The 8,522-nt window shown below is 46.1% G+C and overlaps 1 long non-coding RNA gene across 1 annotated transcript; it reads right to left on the bottom strand.

Annotated features, from left to right (window-relative positions):
* Positions 1-350: 350 nt before the first annotated feature.
* On the bottom strand, positions 351-8,207 carry LOC132252134 (uncharacterized). The gene is made up of 4 exons (XR_009463915.1): positions 6,344-8,207; positions 5,873-6,225; positions 4,316-4,622; positions 351-3,292 (listed from the first exon to the last, which is right to left on the bottom strand). It is a non-coding gene; the product is annotated as an uncharacterized LOC132252134 (long non-coding RNA).
* Between the last annotated feature and the right edge of the window lie 315 nt (positions 8,208-8,522).

Raw genomic sequence — 8,522 nt, 5'->3', positions numbered from 1 at the left:
AACCCCCTGAGACTAAACTGGGGTTGCCAGACCCAAGGGTCCTTTGCCAGTGTCTCCCATCCTTTCTTCTTATTTTCCTTTTTCCCTAGTTATAGTTCAGCAGCTGATCCACAAAATACTGTGATATGCACAAGGTATCTAGTTTCTAGCTGTATTGGTCTAAAGGAAAAGGCAATCAGGACTCGCAGTAGATATCTTTTATTAGACCAACAGAATTTTTGCAAAAAAATGTCTTGTGATATGCACAAGGAACATGCTGTATATCTTTTAGGGATGGAATTCAACAGGATCACAGCATGTGTCTCATGCGAGGAGGGTCAAGCAAATAACTGAGTGTTCAGGCTGGTATCTGAATTAAAAATAATAATAATAATAATAACAAAAACTTTATATTGACATGAAACAAAAAATTGATTTTTTCTTACCCAAAAACAAAACAAGCACATTGAATCTTGTTTCCATTCAGGGCATTTTTAACAAAAGCAAAGCAATGAAACTTAAGGATTAGACTTTGGCATCAGACATTAAAAATGAGGTGATTCCCTTCACCTCCTTTTTTCATTCAAAACTGGGTACTTATCCAGATTGTAGGAAGACCATGGATCAAGTCTCTTCTCTGTCCAAATGGACTAAAAATATCTCCCATGCAAGTGCTCTAACCAAAATAGCATCTAGTTTGACCAAAACGTCCTGGTATTCATACAGGAGGTAAGAGACCCGTTTATTCTAGTTACTCTCATCTCTGCTGGTGAAGTTGTGCTATTTTGCATAAAATACTTAAATAGTTCCTGGAGTAAGCCCTGGAGCTTACCAGGGTAAATGCCCTGCTCTCCATTATGCCTGAAATAATGGCCCTATGTAGCTCTTGGGGATTTCTGAGAGTACAAAAAAAGATAGCCATATCTCTTACACTGACCACAGGGTTAGGGATGGCTTAGGATATATTTGGCTCTCTGCACATCCCTAAGGAATACCCACATACCTGAAAATCATTTTGCAGCCAGTGGGGATGTTTTTAAGACCACATTGTGCCAGTAACTCAAAACAGAGTGACTTTAAAATGGGTCTGAATGTGGTGTACGAGGACTAGAAAGTGGCTCATTCATGCACATCAGGGTTTAATTTTTATCAAACTCTATGTTAGTATTGTTCCTCAGAACTCTGTATTGGAACTGTTGCAAGGTTGCAGGCACTTTCCATTGACTCTGCACTACAGTAAAATGTTTTTCAAAGTCACTGAGGCAAACAAGTAAACAGGCTGTACACCCAGATTCCCTGTGGGGCAGAATTATCATCAACTGTTATTACCAATCTGTATTCATTTGTGTAGTGCCAATGGCAGGTTCAGCCCTGCATGAGACACAGTGGTCTTTCTAATCAACAGGAATAACCCAGGCCAGTTCAGCCACCTCAAGGGCTACACACAAATGGGCAGGCAGGATGGGATTTGAGAGTTTTCATCAGTTGTTTTGCTAGGCTCCCTGCTATGTTACTGCTTACAGTCTTTCTAATCTTGTAATAACCTTCTCCTTGCATTTAGTTATCTGAACCACAGAAGCAGACTTTTTTTTTCTGGCAGCCATTTATATTAATACCTCATTCCCTTTCCAAGCTCATTGGATCTGCTTTCATTTACTCCATTTTCATTGTTGTGCCTTCAATAGTCCATGATTGGCACTGGAATCATTTGAGATCAGAATCAGACCCTATGTTTCCTAACTCCTCCTTTCTGTGTGGTTAATTCAGGGCCAGAGATAGCCCCATGTCACCAAGTTCATCTCCAGGATTAGACACAATTCTATGTCAAAGGTATATTGGTTCTGTTTTCTGACTCAGGAATACAGGCCCATAAAAAGAAGGCCCAATTACAAAATGTAACTTCCTATCAGGTCCAATCCCCCTAAACTTCTGGTTCATCACATCACTCTGGGTCAGAATCATTCCTGCTACTATGGGCATAGCACACATTAGGTTTGCACCTCTGCTTCCCAGCACATTTAGTAAGAGCTGCCTGATCACATCGGCCCTTCAAACCCACTTGGAATTATTATGCAAGGAATCAGTGTAGGCCTGGATCTTGCATGAGTGATAGCTTCATGCTGGATGGAGAAGCAGTCAGGGGTTTGCAAGCTGGTCCTGTCTTCAGCATCACTCCTGTTTTCAGAGTCTCTTTCATTGATTTATTAATGGTGTTTGTCATTGCAGCTTTTGTTTCTTCCTTTCCCTCTGGCGTCCCAAAGTATAGCAAGTCCCCAGTTTGCATTAATTTTCCAATTCAAGTCCCTGCCATGTTTTCTTTCTTTTTTAAAGATTTTCTTTATTACATTTTTAAAATATAACAAAATAGAAGAGACAAAGATCAGAAGTAACCACAAATGCAACGTAATTGAGACATGGATAAACAATGCTGCAATCCCAAGACATTCAAATGACCTTCTGGAAGAGAAAGTCAATGCTCATTCTGTAGAAAAAAACAGGGAAAAGACTGATTATGGGACATAGACACTCTGTGTGACAAGGGTGATAGTTATCCCCATGCAAAGGTTCAGAACAAACTCTAGCACTGCACATTTTCCACTTGAGGATCAGCATCAGATTTAAATCATGGTAAGTGCTGGGCAGAGCATAAATTTCATCCTTGTTGGCTTCTCTCTACAAGGCCTTTTGTAGTTTTTTTATATACTGTTGAGTGAATTTCATTGCAATAGACTATTTAACACAAAGGTTTTTTTCAAACACCCCAAACAGGATGTTCTGTTGCATCATCATTAACAACTCTCCTATCCTCAGGTGTATAGTGCCCATCAGCTGAGAATGGAGGGGTTTCTAAGTCTTTCTAGTGCACTCAGTTCTTGTTTTTAAATTTTGTTCTCCCAACTAGTCAGGCTAGAAAGTTAGAGTATGCCATGCCTACAATACTACTTAGAGCTAAACTGTAGCTTGCACTTCTGCCCGAGCCCAACCATCTACACCAAAACCCCTTAAATTCTTCTGCTGGCAGTAATCTGTCCCAATTCTTGAATCTCTGCTGAGCATCAGGGTCCAAAGTTGAAACTCTCCTCCCTGCTACATTTCTGAAACTCACCTGCTCACTGTAGGCTGTGAGCACAAGAACCCCGGAAGCAACATCTCCACAGCCTAATTCCTGACTTTAAGCCTTTCCTTATCCCAATTCCATTCTCTGTGCCCTATAAAGGCAACCATCCACAGCAAGAAAGAGAAGTAGCAGTGAGAACAATTCTTAGAAGGGCTGTTCTTGAACATTTCCACTCTTCATGAACGAGTGTTTTTTCTGTAAAAACAGATATTGAATTAATACAACTATTATAGTCGCACCTCATATTAATGTGTCAGTGAAGGCAAGCCTTCAATCTATGCTACCAAAAAATAAGAGATTATATCTATGATTTCTACATTCTACAACCCTGGAAAGACAGTTCTTTCTGATGACTACCCATCCTGACACTATTTCTTTTATAAAAGCTTTGAGTGTTTAGCCTGCTGCCAATCAACCACACAGCTGTCTAATGAATTCTCTCAGCATACAGCTAGCTACAGGAACTTCTTTCTCTTGACTGTACCAGTAGTAACATTTTATGTGTGTCAGTGGAGAGTCCTTTGGAGGTACAGTAGTACCTTAAGAAAAGAGGTTTTTTAAATCAATGTGTGGAAGGGCTTATATGCAGGTATTGGCACACCTGTCTGACCTGCTTACAATAAGGTAGTCAAGAGGAACAAAATACTGAGAGATGTACCCACAGCCACATTCTGGAACGTATACAATCTGTGCTGTGGAAAGGCGTTGGAAAAATGCAGCTTGAGCAAAGATAGAATTTAGTCCAAAATATCTTCAGCTGAATGACTGCCTAAAGTCTCAGAGCCAGGCCAATGAGAGCAGGGGCACTCTGAAGAAAAACATTGGAAGTGATACAATTATTGAGTTCTGAAAGAAATAAGAAATCACTGATACTGGCTACAACCAGTAAAGACTAACATGCACTCCAATTTATTAGAAGTACCCATCAAATACTAGTTCTCTGTTAGGATAATTGTCTTGGCTATCACATCACTGACTATTATTAGTAGATGTTTAGGATTGTAAATCCAAAAAAGCTGACAAAGCCAGTAGGGAAATACATAGCGCCCGAGCGAGGGACTAACAATAGAAGGATGGGGGTGAGGAGGGGAATGCAACTAGGTTACAGGAGATACAATGTTAGCCAACTAACCCCAGAGGTAGGGGGAGGGGGGAAGGGGGAAGGGGAGGGAGGGGGTTCGCGACACTGAGAGAAAAAGAAGATAGATACACACAAACCTGTTACAATGGTCCGCAATGGTGGAAGCAGTGGTCCTGAAGCAAAAAAGTGTCTACTACATCTCTCCACTGCTCCCGACCCATATGCCAATATATTCAAGCCTCATGGACTCATTTCTAAGGTCCTTCATAGTTCTGCTCCTCCCTGTTCATCTCCTGGAGTTTCAACATCTCAGCTAGTCTTCTCTCACAAGGTTCTCTGTGCTCCTTTTTTCAATAACTATTGTGCATTAGAGCCATGCAAAGCTTTGGTTGCTGGTTCAATTTGAAGAAGATTCGGCTCAATATGGCGGCTGAATCTCCAAATCTGAATCAAAGCAGGAGACTGAATTGAAAAGGTCTGAATTGAATCCAAAGCCCATTTAGTAGAAGTCCTATTCCATCCTGGGCCTTCCTTTTACTCCCTATAGATCTAAAAAACAATTTTTTGTTATCCTTAACTTGGGATGCCATCCTCAGCTCCATGGTAGCTTTGGCCCATCTAACTGCCTCCCTACAAGTGCGAGCAGAGCAGGTATACTCCTCTTTGGTAATCTCTCCCTATTTCCACTTTTTATGTGCCCCCTTTTTTGCCTGTAAGCTGCTCTGGATTTCTCTGGTCAGCCAAGGAAGCTTCTTGGCCCCTTTCCCCCTTTTTCCCTGCATCAGGATCATCTCCCTCTGTGCCCAAAGGATCATTTCCTTAAGGCACAGCCACCCTTCTTGGGCTCCCATCTCTTCAAAACTCCTACTCTGCAGTGCGTCCTTGACTAATCGCCTGAGTTCATTGAAATCAGCTTTCCTAAAGTCTAGCACTTTCACCCTACTAGTTGCCTTACCCAGTCGACGTCTTACAATGAATTCTATTATTTGGTGATCACTGTCCCCGAGGTGACCACCAATCTGTAGGTCTTCTACCATGTCATCCCCCATTGCCAATACCAGGTCCAGTAAGGCATTCCCCCTAGTGGGACCGTGTACCTCCTGTGTCAGGTGGAGGTCCTGTACTCAGGATAGGAACCTGCGTGAGCGGTGGGACTTTGCCGTCTGCGTCTCCCAGCAGATGTCTGGGCAGTTTAGGTCCCCCATAACTACCGCCTCCCTAGCTTTTATGGTCTCCGGGAGCTGCCTCAGGAGCCCCAAATCTAGCTCTTCCCCTTGGTGTGGGGGTCTGTAGCAAACCCCTACCAGCAAATCCCTTTCTCCTTGACCCCCATGTAACCTAACCCACAATCCTTCTACTTTCTCTTCCTCTGATTCTGTTTTGATAAGGGTCGATGTATATCGCTCATTGACATAGAGCGCAACCCCTCCCCCTTTCTTCCCCACCCCGTCCTTTCTGTACAGCCTATAACCCTCAATATGTACCGCCCAGTCGTGGGAAGAATCCCACCAGGTTTCTGTTAGCCCTACTAAGTTGTAGGTGTTTTCTGCAAGCAGGAGTGCTAGTTCATCCTGCCTGCTCCCCATGCTCCTAGCATTAGTATATAGGCACTTGAGCCCTGTGACTGGTGCCTTTGCTGTCCCCCAGCTCTGATTCCCAAAGGGCCCCTTATTGCTTACCTGCTTACTGCTTACCTGTGGTGTACTGCTGGCCGCTCCATGGATTGCAGGTTCTCAATGTTCTCCTTCTTCAGGCTGGGCTATCCTTGTGGGTGCCACATGGTTTGGCGGTCCATGGCTTCCCCCGCCCTCATCTTCCCCGCCCCAGCGAGCCTAATTTAAAGCCCACTGGAGGACATCTACCAACCTAGAAGAGAACACACGCTTACCTTTGGGGGACAGGTGAAGCCCATCCCAACTGAGCATGTCCCTCATTGTGATGTGCGGGTCATTGTCAAGGAAGCCAAAGCCTGCCTCGAGACACCATTGCCGAAGCCGCCAGCTGGTCTCTCTAATGCAGTTCTCATGTCATCTTCCACGTCCGCTCACTGATAGGACAGAAGAAAATACCACCTGTGCACCGATCTCCCTCAGCACGCCACCCAGAGCATGGTAGTCCGTCATCAGGTGATCGGGACTTCTCCTGGCTGCATCATTAGTACTCACATGGACTAGGACCATGGGGTAGTAATCGGTGGGCTGAATCATGGCCTGGATCATTCCCGTCACGTCCCAAATCTTTGCTCCAGGCAGGCAGTAGACCTCTCGTGCTGAGGGGTGCTGGTGACAAATGGGTCTTTCCGTACCTCTCAGGATGGAGTCGCCTATGACGATCATTCGACGCCTTCTCCTCTGGGCCTGCTTGGTTCCCTTGACTTGTTCGGAGCATGGAGAGTGTGGTGTTGCTTCCTGCCCAGAGGTTTCCTCCTCTCCTTCCATCTCCTGCAGCTTCGCCAGGGCCTCATACCTATTCTCCAGTCAGACTGGAGGAACTGGTACTGGTATGCTGTGAGCAGCCCTGGTCCTGGATGCGACCGTCTGCCACTCTGCCATGGAGGGCACCTCCCGGGGTGTTTCTTCCTTGGGTGCCTGGTCCTGTAGGGAAAGGAAATAACTGTCAATTTCATCCTCCGCCTCCCTGATCCCCCTCAGCCTGCTAACCTCCTCCCGGAGCTCCCTCACCTGTGCCTCCAGGGTCCTAAGATGGGCACCTGCAGGACAGGTGTGGGGGCCCCCAATCTCTGCCCCCCCTGGCCCTGCTGGGGATCCCCCGCAGGCCAGGAGGCAGGGGGAAAAGTCAGAGCAGGTACTACCCTGGTGAAAGATGAGGAGGGTTGCCCTAACCCTACCTGGCACCAACGTTCCACCAGAGTTCCACCTGAGCCCAGCAGGGATGTGAGATCCTGGAGGTGCCAGAGGGGGTAGTGTGAGGAGTGTAGTGTGTGGCCCTGCACAGAGTAGGGATGACCAGGAGTAGGCCTGAAGGCCAGTCCCAGGGGCATGTTGAGTAGGTGTGAACTGGTAGTAAGCCTGAATGGCAGTGCAAGGGGTAGCCCTGTGAATAGTTGATCATGAAGATGAGAAGACCCGATGGTGGGCATGGTATAGAGGCCCTTGAGGGGGCATAGTAGGAACCCCATGTGTGAGGAAGAGGCCAAGGCATGGTTATGAATGCCTGAGGCCATAGTTTGGGTCAGAGGCTGAGTAGGGGGCTCAGCCAGAGAGATGGGGTGAGTCCTGACCCCAGTAAGCCCTCAGCTGCAAAGAGGCCAAGTGTGGGATGAAATTAAGACTGCTAGGCTGAACACAATGACCTGCTGCTCCAGGGAGAAAAGGAGAGTCCCTGTGAGACCTGGGAGTACCAGTTGTGGTGCAGAGTATGATTACAACATATGGATGCAATCTGCGAGGCATGGGATGCACTGCAGGGGAGGCTGGAGCCACATATAGCACATATGGCATTGGGGCATGTAGTGGTCGGTCTCCTGCATGTACCATCCATTTATGGAAACAGCAAAGTTATGGTAGGAAAGACAGGGCAGATTGCCCCATAGAAACAAGTGGGTGGGCCAGCATGGGATGTGGCCCCTAGCGTGCCCCCTGCCACACAGCTAAAGCTGAATCTGAATTGAATACTTCTCTAGTCGCACAGGCCTATTGTGCATGGATGTACTCCTTGAATTTATGACTAGTTGCCTTTCCTGTCTTCAGCCAGATTGACAGACAGAAGTGACAATTTTTGCCTGATCTGACCTCAGAAAGCAGTTTATAGCTGTGACCAAACACAAGTACATGGTTGCAGACAGGTTAAAAAATGGCTGATCTGGTGAAATTCTGACCCCCTGCTGCATGAGCTATCAGATAAAGATATTTCAAAATGTAGCATCTTTTCTAACTTTTGTCTGTGGAACTCTGAGCCTGTCACTGTTTTCAGAATGGGAAGGGGAAAAGGAAGTAGAAGGAGTTTAGACTGGGGTTTTATCAACCCCTCAAAGGATTGGACAGGTGTACTGGAAGCCCCCAAGGTGGGGGAGGCTCCAATTCACCCATTCCATCCTTCAGCACCAGCTGAGGAGCCCCAAGAATGAGCTCCCTCCGCTGCCTTTCCCCCCCTCCCATTCTAAAAACAGGGGGAGAGCCCTGGCCACTGCTGTGGAAATTTGGTTGCAGGCTCCCAACCCCAAGCTAGATTTTCTTCCTCCCTGGAACCAACAGTGAACTTTGGTTTGGGGTAAGCTTGTAACTCAGAACACTTTGCAGAAAACCTTGTGAGGTATAGCTGGGAGCTGCACTTCTCTCTGCACCTATAGCCTTTGGGTCTAAAGCTGGCCAATAAATGAGGTAG

The sequence above is a fragment of the Alligator mississippiensis genome, chromosome 8 (assembly GCF_030867095.1).
Source record: "Alligator mississippiensis isolate rAllMis1 chromosome 8, rAllMis1, whole genome shotgun sequence".
NCBI classification, from domain to species: domain Eukaryota; kingdom Metazoa; phylum Chordata; order Crocodylia; family Alligatoridae; genus Alligator; species Alligator mississippiensis.
Note: the sequence above shows the minus strand (reverse complement) of the source record. Positions and strands in the feature narration are given on the sequence as shown.